Source organism: Triticum urartu, chromosome 7A (assembly GCF_056163025.1).
Source record: "Triticum urartu cultivar PI428250 chromosome 7A, HENAU_Tu73, whole genome shotgun sequence".
NCBI classification, from domain to species: domain Eukaryota; kingdom Viridiplantae; phylum Streptophyta; class Magnoliopsida; order Poales; family Poaceae; genus Triticum; species Triticum urartu.
In genome coordinates, this window is record NC_141879.1 from 221,185,268 (window position 1) to 221,200,401 (window position 15,134).

A 15,134-nucleotide genomic window follows, 5' to 3' on the forward strand; every position below is an offset into this window, starting at 1 on the left:
AAAACAAGGATTGGTTCAAGTTATTCAAGAGGATGTGCATGCAGAAAACTGAAGCTAAAAGGAATGCGATCTGGGCAAGTATCAATGGTGAGATCGAGCTCGCGACCTTGCCGCAGAGAGAGGACCGGAGGGGTCATAGGACTCCCATAAATTTGAGCCAGTGGATCGGCGAGAATTGCCCTCATTTGTACAAGTGGGCGTAGGCTCACGACACCGGGGCTCAGTATGGAATAATGACTGCAACATGCCAGAGGTGTACAATGGTGTTCTTAAAGGGGTGCGAGCACTGCCTATCACAACCCTAATTGAAGAAACTTGGAACCAGACCCTATCATACTTTGCAACCAGGGTCACCGTCGCCAATGCACAAGTTGAATTGAACAAGCCATGGTCCGAGAAGATGCAAAGACACCTGGACGAGAAAGCAAAGAAGTGCCAAAGTCATGGCTGCAGGAAAGTGGACGCACTTAGGAATAAGTGGGAGGTCAATGTGCGAGCCAAGTACGTTAAGGGTCACCACAGAGGATCAAAATAGAAAGTTGTCACCCTCGGCCCAACGTCATCTGAGTGCACTTGTAACAAGCCCAAGCTTGAGGGCTACCCTTGCAGTCATGTGCTCCAGGCGGTTGCTGATCAAAAAATCAGTGTCGAGCCATACATATCACCGTACTTCAACATGTACAATCTGTATAACACTTGGAACACCGAAATGGGTTCGGAACGCCGACTTGATGAGAACCGCCAAGGGATGACGTCAGTCTAGGCATCATCGCAATGACATGGACCATAGCCAGATGGGAGAACCAAGGCGATTCCGCGTTTGCAGGTGTCTTGGACATTCACGTAGGGAATGCCCGTATCGAGCCAACAACACCGCATGATCTATGTACTCGTTATGTCTACTTATATTTGTACTCGTTATGTCTACTTATATTTGTACTCGTTATGCCTACTTATATTTAATTTAAATTGAATATCTTTGTATTATTGTACTCATGATGTTAACTTCATATACTTAATGTAAATTGCATGTCTTTGTATTTTTAAGTTAATTTTTATTTGCATCTGTCTTTGTGTCTTCAGATATTTATTTTTATTTGTATGTTTGTGTGCAGGTTATGGCTGAAGTGCCAGTGCTTTTGCAGGGTCCCCATGATGCCTACCACCATTTCCATCTATTTTTGAACCCAAATAATAATAATGATTATCGGACTTTCAGACTTTGAACCGTAAATAAAACATGGCCAATACACAATTCTTTCATTCCTCACCTTGATGGTTATGGACTACATGGTTTTGTTAGGCTCACATCATGCAAAGACCAATTACGTTCGGACCCATCCTTTTTAACATCCCTCATTGACAGGTGGATACCTGAAACCCACACGTTTCACTTTTGTTTTGGGGAGCTTGCACCTACACTGGAAGATGTTTCTATGATCACTGCTCTACCAATTGGAGGTGAGTCGTTAGTCTCTCCACGACTGTCTTCATCTTGTGCATTAAATATATCAGCCCATCTTGGGATGCCAATGCTAGAATCACAATGTTCTAGTGGCCCTCGGGGCATCCCACTCGCCTGGCTTTGTGATAACTTTCATATTTTATCTAGCTATGCTGATTCTGAGACAAGGAAAGGACATATGTTTGCGTATTTTTTGTGGCTCCTCGGGACTATATTTCCAAATTCACATGGGGACGTAGTTGCCCCTGGTCTCATCTACATTGTAGAGAATATGGTAGATGAATCTTTAGCTAAGCATCCAAAATATAGCTCCGGTTCTGCCATGCTATGTCATCCATATAGAGGCTTGTGTGATGCCACACAAAAAACTTCTTTCACACAAAAAGCTCCGTTACTTTGTGTCGCCTATGAGTTTCTACCATTGTGGTCCTGTGAATACCTCCCTATAGGACGACCTCGTATACTAAATCCCATATATACACCCATACGATTGTAGCGAGGGCAGTAGTGTAACTATGGCCAACAAGTGGACAAAGGCATGGAAACAATGGTCTCCAAATATGGCAAAAAATTGTTACCCTATATACCACCAGCAGTTTGAGATACTTGATGAGTCACTAGTCACATGGAACCCGTGGACTCAGGAGCAGTTACAGATGGTCTTTGATATACGACCCATCACAGCAGGCATCTTGAGAAATAGTGCATTCTGGCTGACTCGCTGCAACTTATTGTTCATGTGGTGTGTTGAGCCTTACAACCCAGAGTGTGTCATGAGACAGTTCGGTCTCTATCAGGAGATTCCACCACCTTTTTCAAGATGTACCAATGAGGAAACCCGTAAGTAAGATGTGACCTCCCTAAATAGTTAGTGTCTTTTTTAATTTACTAAACTCACACTTTGTTACATAATTTACAGGCTAACCAATATGGGTCGCGATTGGAGTTATTATGATTGGAGGGAACACAACATTCAATGGGTACACAAGTGGGAAAATGAAGCGCTAGCAGATATAGTGCATCAACTTAGGTACATTTTATTTACATTATTTTATTACGATGACCATACAATGCGTGAAGATGATTTGCTTTCATCACAATGGTTGATGTAATTATTTAATTTCGCAGACCGTACGATGGAAGTACAGGTCAAGCATACAAGCAATGGTACTGCATCAACACACATACTAGCCTGACCAGTCAACCAGCTACGATACCAACACATCTCACACAGGAGGAGCAGATGTAGAGACAGATTGAGCTGCATGCGGCTTACTATCATGACCAGGTGGTAATCACAAGTAACTTTTTCAGGTCCATCATTTCATAACCATTTCAACCAAATAACAACCAAATATTGTTCAGCTTGAAACTTGCAACGAAGTAGGGCAAATGGCGGTGGAAGCCATGCAGGCCCGAGGCCCAGCTCGCAAGTCATTCCACAAACGTCTTCAAGAATACATGGCAACAAAGTTCAGATGCGGTAGGGGTGACGACGTTGTCATTGGAGCGTACAACATGCCGGTAACGAGGTCAGCCAGACCGAGTGCGGCGACATCATCCAGACCAAGCGAGGCGCGTAGGAGCCATGGGCAGTGAGGGGAGGGTCCGAGTACTACAACGACATTGCCACGACATGACTCATCTCTGCCACTGCATTGCTCTTTTTCGGTGCAGCTTCATGAGGGGCAGGCATCTCAGGACCATGGCACGGGCTTGGATTCGATGCCTGAGCAGACTCTTTCCCCGAACCCATATGCGTACACAACATATGGCGCATACACCCAAGGTGAGGGATCTCAGCCGTATCTCTCCACGCGAGGGATCTCCATGCCCGAGGAGACTCGTGTACCAGAGATAAACCAGTACCACGTACAATGGCCAGACAGTACAAGCGAGGGATCTGAGCAGGTAGTCATGTTTACATTTTAATGCATTTACAATAATAACATATATTATCCTCTAACAGTTTGTTCATAATGTTTCTATGTGCAGGACATACTTGATCATACATGGGACGATGAGGATACCCAACGTGGCATGAACAAACACATCTGGGGAGCATCACATGATCATGGCGACATGGTTACAACATTAGTTACAGACTTCTTCGGAGGGGACGTTATTGGCCCATCTTTTATCCCTGAGGAGTCACAACCATACACCTATAATTACGCATCAGGTTCGCAACAAGGATTCCAGACTCCACCACCTATGCAGGAGTCGCAGACACATGAAGCCGAAGTGGAGTACGGTCGCAGTCTCCGTGTAACTCGACTACCTAATCGCTTGTCGCTTTCCGGTCCTAAGGAAACGCCAGGTGGCCGTCATCGACTAGGGTGATTCATCTATCTACGTGTGTGACCCATTGTATCTACCTATGTTAGTATCAGACTTTCTGATTTATGTAAGAAACATCTATGTATGCTGAAATAAAAATGCACCTGAATTCTAACATTAAATTAGAGAAATAAATACAACATCAGCAGTGTGTTGTATCGGATCACCTCTGGACCAGAATGACAAAAAAGACCCCCTCGGTTCCCGCGTGGCACCTGCCACTACTGGACCAGTCGGCAATCATGTTCCCGCCTATATCTCCCGCCATACTTTCCCGCTTCCGAGTTCCCGCGTATACCTTGCACCGCCCTTTCCCACCTATATCTCCTGCCATACTTTCCCACTTCTGAGTTCCCGCCTATTCTTCTCTTCTGAACCTATAAAACCCCCTCCACACTAAGGTGGGTATGCACTTTAGTGTAGTCTCCTAGTCTCATCAAGATGCCCGGTTATCCTTTTGATCGTAGTTTTCACCCTAATATGTCCGAATGTCTTTTGCGTTTAGCCGCCAATTTCAAGAGAGACAATACAGTAGTTCCATGGGATGAACTCATCAGTAGTGACACCCTCATGAATGAGTTGAGTCACGCATTATCTAGGTGTGAGTGGCCTTCCAGGACCTTTGAGGAGATACAAAAAGAACTTCTCAAGTTGCATGGAAGATGGAAGAAGATACATCATAAGAGTGAATCACACATGAGGTTTGCAGCAAAACATACTTTTTTATGGACTGCAGATAGTGAGGAGGAAGACGATATCTTCTTGCCCAGCACCAAGGCCAAGACTATCGCATCGTCGAAGGGCAAGAGTTATGCATCGCCGAAGGGCAAGAGTTCTGCATCATCCAAGGGAAAGAGTTCTTCATCCTCAAAGAGCAAGAGTTCTTCATCGACGGAGGATGACGATGATGCCTTCTTGTAGGTTCTAAGTTGTATTTTTTGTTTTTAAGTTCAGTTCTACCGTTTAATTCATATGTACTTGCATTATTAGTTTGTACTATCTTATTGTAGGGCATTATGTTCTATCTTAAAATGTTGTAGTTGGTGCACGATGTTTGATAATTAGTTTGTATTATTGAAGTGTTTTCGGGTGGGGAGAGAAGGAAAGAAGGAAAAGTTAGCGGGAATGAAAATGACGGAAATAATTTATGGCGGGAAAGAAAAATGCGGCAAGAAAATGCCACATTTTATTCCAAAACTATATTTTTATTCATTACGACACGGTACAACTGAAATAAGATACATTGAACTATTGAAATAAAGGTACATTTAACTAGTGAAATAAAGCTACATTAAACTACCGACATTAGGACACAAACGATTGTGAAATTTAATATACTACACCAGGTATCTACCGAGTCCGGCGTGGATATTTTCCTTTTCCATCGCCAGCTTCTTCTGCTTCCTTGGCCTCACGAGCCCTTTCTTTCTTTCTTTCTTTGTCTCTCTGCCTCATGAGCCTCCTTTCGCTGTCGTTCCTGCTCCTCCATACGACGAGCCTCTTCCCTGTTTTTCTTCAGTAAATCCTGAAAGTAACCCTTTTGCTCGGCACAGTATGCTTTTAACTCTCTCTCTCTCTCTTGCTCTGCTTTCCCCTTTGCTTCCACCTTTTCGTGTCGCTATTCCACGTAGAAACTATCCCAGGCACGACGACTTCTTTCATGAATCTCAGTGACTGCCCAAGTCGGCATCTTCGTGTCAATCCAACGATAGTACATGCACAGAGGCGGAGGAGACTACAACAAGAACAAGAATGTTAATAAAGAATCAACCACAAAAACAAACAATATATCTATTCATGATGGTTAAAGCATACCGAAGGCTTGTCGTACTCTGAACTAGCTCTGGGTGGATCTTCCTCATAATTGGCGCACATGAAAAACTTCATGCCCAACCAATCTGAAAAATCCGTCACCACCTTCACCTTGCAAAGATCGCCACACCAACACCGCAGGACTACCACCCCCGGAGGCAAACTTGCATTCTTCATTTTCCTCGGCCTAATGCTTTGATCCTGATATGTCTCCAAAGTATCTACTTTTCCTAACGCTTTTCCTCTTGTTTTGGACTCTAATTTGCATGATCTGAATGAAACTAACCCTGAACTGATGATGTTTTTAGCACAACTACCATGGTGTTGTTTTTGTGCAGAAATAAAAGTTCTCGGAATGGAACAAAACTTTGCGAGGAATTTTTATATAATATATAAGAATTTCTGGAGCCAAGACCTACCAGAGAGGGGCCCCTGGGTGGGCCCAACCCACCAGGGTGCGCCCCACTCTCCTGGTGCGCCCAGGTGGGTTATCCCCACCTGGTGGCCTTGCGAACACCGAAACCGATGCTATAAAATCCTATTTTTCTAGAAAAAAAGAAGGGAGAAAGAATTATCGCGTTCCACGAGACGGAGCCGCCGTCACCTCCTGTTCTTCATTGGGAGGCCAGATCTGGAGCCCGTTTGGGGCTCCGGAGAGGGGGATCTTCGTTCTTTGTCATCATCAACCCTTCTCCATTGCCAATTCCATTATGCTCCCCACCGGGAGTGAGTAATTCCTTCGTAGGCTCGCTGGTCGGTGAGGATTTGGATGAGATTCATCATGAAATCGAGTTAGTTTTGTTAGGGATTGATCCCTAGTATCCACTATGTTCTAAGATTGATGTTGCTATGACTTTGCTATGCTTAATGCTTGTCACTTTGGGCCCAGGTGCCATGAACTCAGATCTGAACCATTTATGTTATCATAATTATATCCATGGTTTAGATCCGATCTTGCAAGTTATAGTCACCTACTACGTGTTATGATCCAGCAACCCTGGAGTGCACAATAGCCGGGCCCACTCCCGGTGATGACCGTAGTTTTAGGAGTACATGTATTCACTATGTGTTAATGCTTTATTCCGGTTCTCTGTTAAAAGGAGGCATTAATATTCTGGTGCTCTATTAAAAGGAGGCCTTAATATCCCTTAGTTTCCAATATGGACCCCGCTATCACGGGAGGGTAGGACAAAAGATGTCATGCAAGTTTTTTCCATAAGCATGTATGACTATTTACAGAATACATGCCTACATTATATTGATGAACTGGAGCTAGTGCCGTATCGCCCTAGGTTATAACTGACGCATGATGAATATCATCCAACAAGTCACCGATCCAATGCCTACAAATTTATCTTATATTATTTCTGCTAAGTTACTACTGCTATCGTCATTGTTACACTTGCTACAAAATTACTGCTATCACTATTACTGTTACCGTTGCTGCTGTCACTACTATCAAAACTATCATATTATTGTGCTACTGATTACTTGCTGCAGATCATTAATCTCCAGGTGTGGTTGAATTTGACAACTCAGCTGCTAATACCTTCAAATATTATTTGGTTCCCCTTGTGTCGAATCTATAAATTTGGGTTGAATACTCTACCTTCGAAAACTGTTCTGATCCCCTATACTTGTGGGTTATCAAGACCTTTTTCTGGCGCCGTTGCCGGGGACCATAGCAATATTTTTTGAGTCACTTGGGATTATTATCAATTTATCACTATGAAGAATCTGAAGGATGCTAAGACTAAGATTTATCCCTCTAAGACGAGGGGAGGTAAGGAACTGCCATCCAGTTCTGCTTTAGATTCACCTTCTGTTATAAGTAAACTTGCAACACCACATGCTATTAATTCTGATATGTCGCAAGTTATTGATGATGCTACTTATACTATGAATGATGCTTATGATGATGCTAGTACCTTGTTTGATAATGATGACGTGCCACTTGGTGAATTTCTTGATGAACAAATTGCTAGAGTTATACAACATGATGTTGTTGAGTCTGATGATGAGCTTGAAACTGAAACTCATGAAACACCTGCTAGAACTAGCCTTCCTAGATATTAATTGCCTAAGGTACCAGAAGGTTATGTTATGAATGAGGAGACAACTAGAGATATTCTTGCTTGTAAGGATAGAGATGATCTAGAGAAATTATTATGCAAGTATAAGGAAAATCTCTGAATGCTAGAATGAAATGTGATCCTAAGTTTGCTACTTCACCTATCTTTATTGATGATAAGGATTATGAATTCTCTGTCGACCCAGAGTTAATTACTTTGGTTGAATCTGATCCTTTCTATGGTTATGAAACTAAAACTACTGTGGCACATCTTACTAAGTTGAATGACATAGCCACCCTTTTTACTCATGATGAGAAGACTCGTTATTACTTTATTCTCAAATTATTTATGTTCTCATTAAAGGGTGATGCTAAAACCTGGTATAATACTCTTGCTCCTGGTCATGTGCGTAGTCCCCAGGATATGATTTATTACTTCCCTGAAAAATATTTTCCTGCCCATAAGAAACAAGCTGCCTTACAGGAAATATTTAACTTTTTGCAAACTAAAGAAGAGAGTCTCCCACAAGCATCGGGGAGGCTTTTCCAATTACTTAATTATTTGCCTGATCATCCTCTTAAGAAAAATGAAATACTTGATATCTTCTATAATGGACTAACCCGATGCTTCTAGGGACTTCCTAGATAGTTGTGCTGGTTGTGTTTTCAGGGAACGAACTGTTGGACAAGCTAAAGAGTTATTGAATAACATACTGAAAAATTATGATGATTGGATTATTCCTGAACCACCGCCTAAACCCACTCCGAAGAAGAGGGGTATATTATATCTCAGTCCTGAAGATATGCAAGAGGCAAAGAAATCTATGAAGGAACAAGGTATTAAAGCTGAGGATGTTAAAAATTTACCTCCTATTGAAGAAATACATGGGCTTAATACACCACCACCACCCAAGGTGGTAGAGGTAAATTCCCTTATGAAATTCAGTGAAAATGACAATCCTCACAATATGCACCCTAGTCAATGCCTTTATGAGTTTGAGAATTATATTAGAAAACAAGATCACTTCAGTGCAAATGTTATGAAACAATTGAAATACAACTCTGATATGATTGCTCACTTGAGTGACTTGTTATTTAGAATCTCAAATGATGTTAGAGGTGTTGGAAAACATGCTTCTATAGTTCAAACCTAGTTAGAATAAGTTGCTAAATCACAAAGAGAATTGCTTGATGAAATGAATAATAATATGCATGACTTCGCTGTTAGAGTTGCAACTAGGGGAGGTAAAATGACTCAGGAACCACTTTATCCTGAGGGAAACCCAAAAAGAATAGAACAGGATTCACAAAGAAACAACACCACTGCACCTAGTCCTTCTAAAAGGAAGAAGAAAAATGATTGGACTTTGCATGCTTCTAGTGAACCTGAAGTAGAGAAACCTCCTGATAATGAAAATGAAACTTCTATCTCAGATGTTGAAACTCAGTCTGGTAATGAACATCCACCTAGTGATAATGAAAAAGATAATGTTAATGTTCATGAAGACACTCAACCAAATAATGAAAAAGAACCAGATAATGATGTTGAGATAGAACCACCTATTGATCTTGATAACCCACAACCTAAGAATAAAAGATATGACAAAAGAGACTTTGTGGCTAGAAAACATGGTAAAGAAAGAGAACCATGGATACAAAAACCTATGCCCTTTCCACCCAAGTTAACTAAAAAGAAATATGATGAAGAATTTGAACACTTTGCTGAAATGCTAAGGCCAGTCTTTTTGCGTACTCGCTTGACTGATATCCTTAAAATGCCTCCTTATGCAAAGTATATGAAAGACATCATCACCAATAAGAGAAAAATACCGGAAGCTAAAACTCCACTATGCTTGCTAATTATACTTTCAAAGATGGAGTACCTAAAAAACTTGGAGATCCGGGAATACCAACTATACCTTGCTCTATTAAAAAGAATTATGTGAAAACTACTTTGTGTGATTTAGGAGCTGGTGTTAGTGTTATGTCTTTCTCTTTATATAAAAGACTTGATTTGAATAAACTCACACCTACTGAAATATCTGTGCAAATGGTTGAAAAATCAACTGCCATACCTATCGGTATCTGTGAGGATGTGCCCGTTATTGTTGCTAATGTAACTATTTTGACTAACTTTGTTATACTTGAGATGCCCGAGGACAACAACATGTCGATTATCCTCGGTAGACCCTTCTTGAATACTACAGGGGCTGTTATTGATTGCAATAAAAGCAAGGTCACTTTTCATATCAATGGTAATGAGCATACGGTGCACTTTCCGAAGAAACAATTCCAAGTGAATGGTATTAATGTTACTGAAAAATCTCCGACAATCACTATTGGAAGTTTTCAAATTCCCCTACCTACTGTCAAAAAGAAATATGAAATGCTTATTGTTGGGGACATTCATATCCCCGTTGAGGTACCTTCGTGATTTACGGAAGTTCTTCGGTTTCATGCTAATCGAAAGTGGTTGTTAATAAGACTTGATCAACCTTATTAATGGATCATTTTCGAACGGTATGAAGTTGATGAATTTAGTAAGCACTACCTTCTGTCCCTACTTTTGGTTTTCTATTTTATTAGTTAAATAAAATAAAATGCCATGTTTTGTCTATTTTCTGAATTTCCGTGCAATAAAAAAATGACCCAAAAATAAAAGTTCTCAGAATGCTCTGAAAATTTAATACGATTTTTTCTGAATATTTCTGAATTTTTGGTGCAAATAATATCAGAGGGAGGTGCACCAGGTGGGCATAACCCACCTGGGCGCGCCAGGACCCCAGGCACGCCCTGCTTGGTTGTGGTCCCCACGTGGGCCCCCTCACTTATCTCTTCATCCCACACCATCACTTACCTCCAGAAAAAATCTCCATTGCTCTGTCTCCCGTGTTCTTGTTCTCAAACCCGCGGATTTCGATCTCTTTGCTCGAAGCTCCGTTTCTGAAACTGTTTCGAGGGATTGTTACTTGGTATGTGACTCCATCATTTGTCCAATTAGTTTTTGTTTTAGTGGTTTATATTTTGAATAATTAGCTACTCTTGGTGCTGCTGTAGATGAGCTTGCATGTTGAATTCTTAGAATTCTAAGTAGTTTGAATGCTTGCTATGGCCACTATGTATCCCTATGAGTGGTTGCTATCAATGTAATAAAGTTTTGTTGACAAATTTTTGCCACCTTAAAATTTTCAGAAAATTGTACGCGAACATTATGAACCTATTTGGAAGGAGTTCTTTGAGCAGGCGATCCTCGGGGGTATCTTGTAGTGACAGTTCTGCTCGCCGGTCTTATGTAGAATCAAGTGATAGTTCCACACGAGATGCCGCCACCAAAACATGCTTATGGCCTTGCGATTAATATATGATGCGTGTGGGCATTAAGGAGGAATTTGAGAAATATGTTTACAATGCCGGTCTCGGTCCCTACATTTCAGATAAGTGCAAACAACGCCACCTTATCACTGAATTATTTGTCAAAGGATTTAAATTCTTCCCTCATGAGTCTAGGGTGTCTTTTATGCTTTATGATAATCCATTCACTATCTCGCTGGAGAATTTTGCTTATCATTGCAAACTCCCATTTTGGGGTTCGCTTGACGAACCACCAAGGGCTGAGTTCGAAACTTTCTTGACTAGCCTTTGCTACGGTGAAAGGAGGGGAGTAACACAAGGTAGAATAAAGAGCATTCATTTTCCCGCAATTCAGTACTTTGCATTGTTTTAACGGGAAATGTATAGTAGGCAAGCAAGACTGTAGTATGCTTTGTGCTCCAGACTTGAGCCTCATACACACCGCTCTCACTGGTGAAAGGAATTATAACCTTGGAACGGTTGTTGCACGTAGTCATCATAACGCTAAGAGTGGCTATTTCTATGGTGGAATATATGCCACGCGTTTAGCACGAGAGATGGGTGTTTCACCTTTGCCCTTTGACCCTATCCTACTACTACGTCTTGAGCTTGCGTTGGTTTTCCCCGAAGAGGAAGGGACGATGCAGAAGAGTAGCGTAAGTATTTCCCTCAGTTTTTGAGAACCAAGGTATCAATCCAGTAGGAGGCCACGCTCAAGTCCCTCGTACCTGCACAAAGCAATAGCTACTCGCAACCAACGCGATTAGGGGTTGTCAATCCCTTCACAGTCACTTACAAGAGTGAGATCTGATAGATATAATATTTTTGGTATTTTTGGTATAAAGATGCAAAGTAAAAAGTAAAAGCAAAGTAAAAAGTAAAGCAAGATTAAAGTGATGGAGATTGATATGATGAGAATAGACCCGGGGGCCATAGGTTTCACTAGTGGCTTCTCTCAAGAGCATAAGTATTCTATGGTGGGTGAACAAATTACTGTTGAGCAATTGACAGAATTGAGCATAGTTATGAGAATATCTAGGCATGATCATGTATATAGGCATCACGTCCGTGACAAGTAGATCAAAACAATTCTGCATCTACTACTATTACTCCACTCATCGACCGCTATCCAGCATGCATCTAGAGTATTAAGTTAAAAACAGAGTAACGCCTTAAGCAAGACGACATGATGTAGAGAGATAAATTCATGCAATATGAAATAAACCCCATCTTGTTATCCTCGATGGCAAAGATACAATACGTGCCTTGCTACCCCTTCTGTCACTGGGTAAGGACACCGCAAGATTGAACCCAAAGCTAAGAACTTCTCCCATGGCAAGAACTACCAATCTAGTTGGCCAAACCAAACGGATAATTCGAAGAGACTTGCAAAGATACACAATCATACATAAAAGAATTCATAGAAGATTCAAATATTATTCATAGATAGACTTGATCATAAACCCACAATTCATCGGTCTCAACAAACACACCGCAAAAAGAAGATTACATCGAATAGATCTCCACAAGAGAGGGGGAGAACTTTGTATTGAGACTCAAAGAGAGAGAAGAAGCCATCTAGCTACTAACTATGGACCCGAAGGTCTGAGGTAAACTACTCACACTTCATCGGACAGGCTAGGATGATGTAGAAGCCCTCCGTGATGACGGCCCTCTTCTGGCGGAGCTCCGGAACAGGCCCCAAGATGGGATCTCGTGGATACAGAAAGTTGCGGCGGTGGAATTAGGTTTTTGGCTCCCGTTCTAATCGTTTGGGGGTATGTGTGTATATATAGGAGGAAGAAGTACGCCGGAGGAGCAATGAGGGGCCCACAAGGCAGGGGGCGCGCCCCCCACCCTCGTGACCGCCTCTTTTGTTCCTTGGAGTAGGGTCCAAGTCTCCTGGACCACGTTCGGTGAGAAAATCACGTTCCCGAAGATTTTATTCCGTTTGGACTCCGTTTGATATTCTGTTTCTTCGAAACACGGAAATAGGCAAAAAAACAACAATTCTAGGCTGGGCCTCCGGTTAATAGGTTAGTCCCAAAAATAATATAAAAGTGGAAAATAAAGCCCAATATAGTCCAAAATAGTAGATAATATAGCATGGAGCAATCAAAAATTATAGATACACTGGAGACGTATCAGGCATCCCCAAGCTTAGTTCCTTCTCATCCTCGAGTAGGTAAATGATAAAAAGAGAATTTTTGATGCGGAGTGCTACTTGGCATAACTTCAATGCAAATCTTCTTAATTGTGGTATGAATATTCAGATTAGAAAGATTCAAGACAAAAGTTTATATTGACATAAAAATAATAATACTTCAAGCATACTAACAAAGCAATTATGTCTTCTTAAAATAACATGGCCAAAGAAAGTTATCCCTACAAAATCATATAGTCTGGCTATGCTCCATCTTCACCACACAAAGTATTTAAATCATGCACAACCCCAATGACAAGCCAAGCAATTGTTTCATACTCTAACTTTTTCAAAACTTTTTCAATCTTCACGCAATACATGAGCGTGAGCCATGGATATAGCACTATAGGTGGAATAGAATGGTGGTTGTGGAGAAGACAAAAAGGAGGGGAAGATGGTCTCACATAAACTAGGTGTATCAACGGGCTATGGAGATGCCCATCAATAGATATCAATGTGAGTGAGTAGGGATTGCCATGCAACGGATGCACTAGAGCTATAAGTGTATGAAAGCTCAAAAAGAAATTAAGTGGGTGTGCATCCAACTCACTTGCTCACGAATACCTAGGGAATTTTGAGGAAGCCCATCATTGGAATATACAAGCCAAGTTCTATAATGAAATATTCCCACTAGTATATGAAAGTGACAACATATGAGACTCTCTATATGAAGAACATGGTGCTACTTTGAAGCACAATATATGAGACTCGCTATATCATGGTGCTACTTTGAAGCACAAGTGTGGAAAAAAGGATAGTAGCATTGCCCCTTTTTACTTATTTTCTTTTTTTGGGCATTCTTTTTTTTTCTTTGGCCTTTCTCTTTTTTATTGGGACAATGCTATATTGAATGATGATCATCACACTTCTATTTATTTACAACTCAATGATTACAACTTGATTCTAAAACAAAGTATGACTCTATATGGATGCCTCCGGCGGTGTACCGGGATATGCAATGAATCAAGAGTGACAAGTATGAAGAAATTATGAACGGTGGCTTTGCCACAAATACTATGTCAACTACATGATCATGCTAAGCAATATGACAATGATGAATGTGTCATGATGAACTAGATGGTGGAAAGTTGCATGGCAATATATCTCGGAATGGCTATGGAAATGCCATAATAGGTAGGTATGGTGGCTGTTTTGAGGAAGGTATATGGTAGGTGTATGATACCGGCGAAAAGTGAGCGGTATTAGAGAGGCTAGCAAAGGTGGAAGGGTGAGAGTGCGTATAATCCATGGACTCAACATTAGTCATAAAGAACTCATATACTTATTGCAAAAATCTAGAAGTTATCAAAGCAAAGTATTACGCGCATGCTCCTAGGGGGATAGATTGGTAGGAAAAGACCATCGCTCGTCCCCGACCGCCACTCATAAGGAAGACAATTAATAAACAAATCATGCTCCGACTTCGTAACATAACGGTTCACCATACGTGCATGCTACGGGAATCACAAACTTTAACACAAGTATTCTTTAAATTCACAACTACTCAACTAGCATGACTTTAATATTATCACCTCCATATCTCAAAACAATTATCATGCTTCAATCTTTTCTTAGTATTCAACACACTCAAAAGAAAGTTTCAAAAATCTTGAATACCAAGCATATTATTATTAAGCAAATTACCATGCTATTAAGAGACTCTCAAAATAATTTAAGTGAAGCATGAGAGATCAATAGTTTCTTTAAAACGAATCCACCACCGTGCTCTAAAAGATCTAAGTGAAGAACATAGAGCAAAATTATAACGCTCAAAAGATATAAGTAAAGCACATAGAGCAAAATTATCTAGCTCAAAAGATATAAGTAAAGCACATAGAGCAAAACTACTTAGCTCAAAAGATATAAGTGAAGCACATAGAGCAAAACTACTT

At 40.9% G+C, this 15,134-nt stretch overlaps 1 pseudogene; it reads left to right on the forward strand.

Moving 5' to 3' along the window:
- The first annotated feature begins 244 nt into the window (after positions 1–244).
- LOC147959104 (uncharacterized) lies at positions 245–4,726 on the forward strand (annotated as a pseudogene).
- The last annotated feature ends 10,408 nt before the right edge of the window (positions 4,727–15,134 follow it).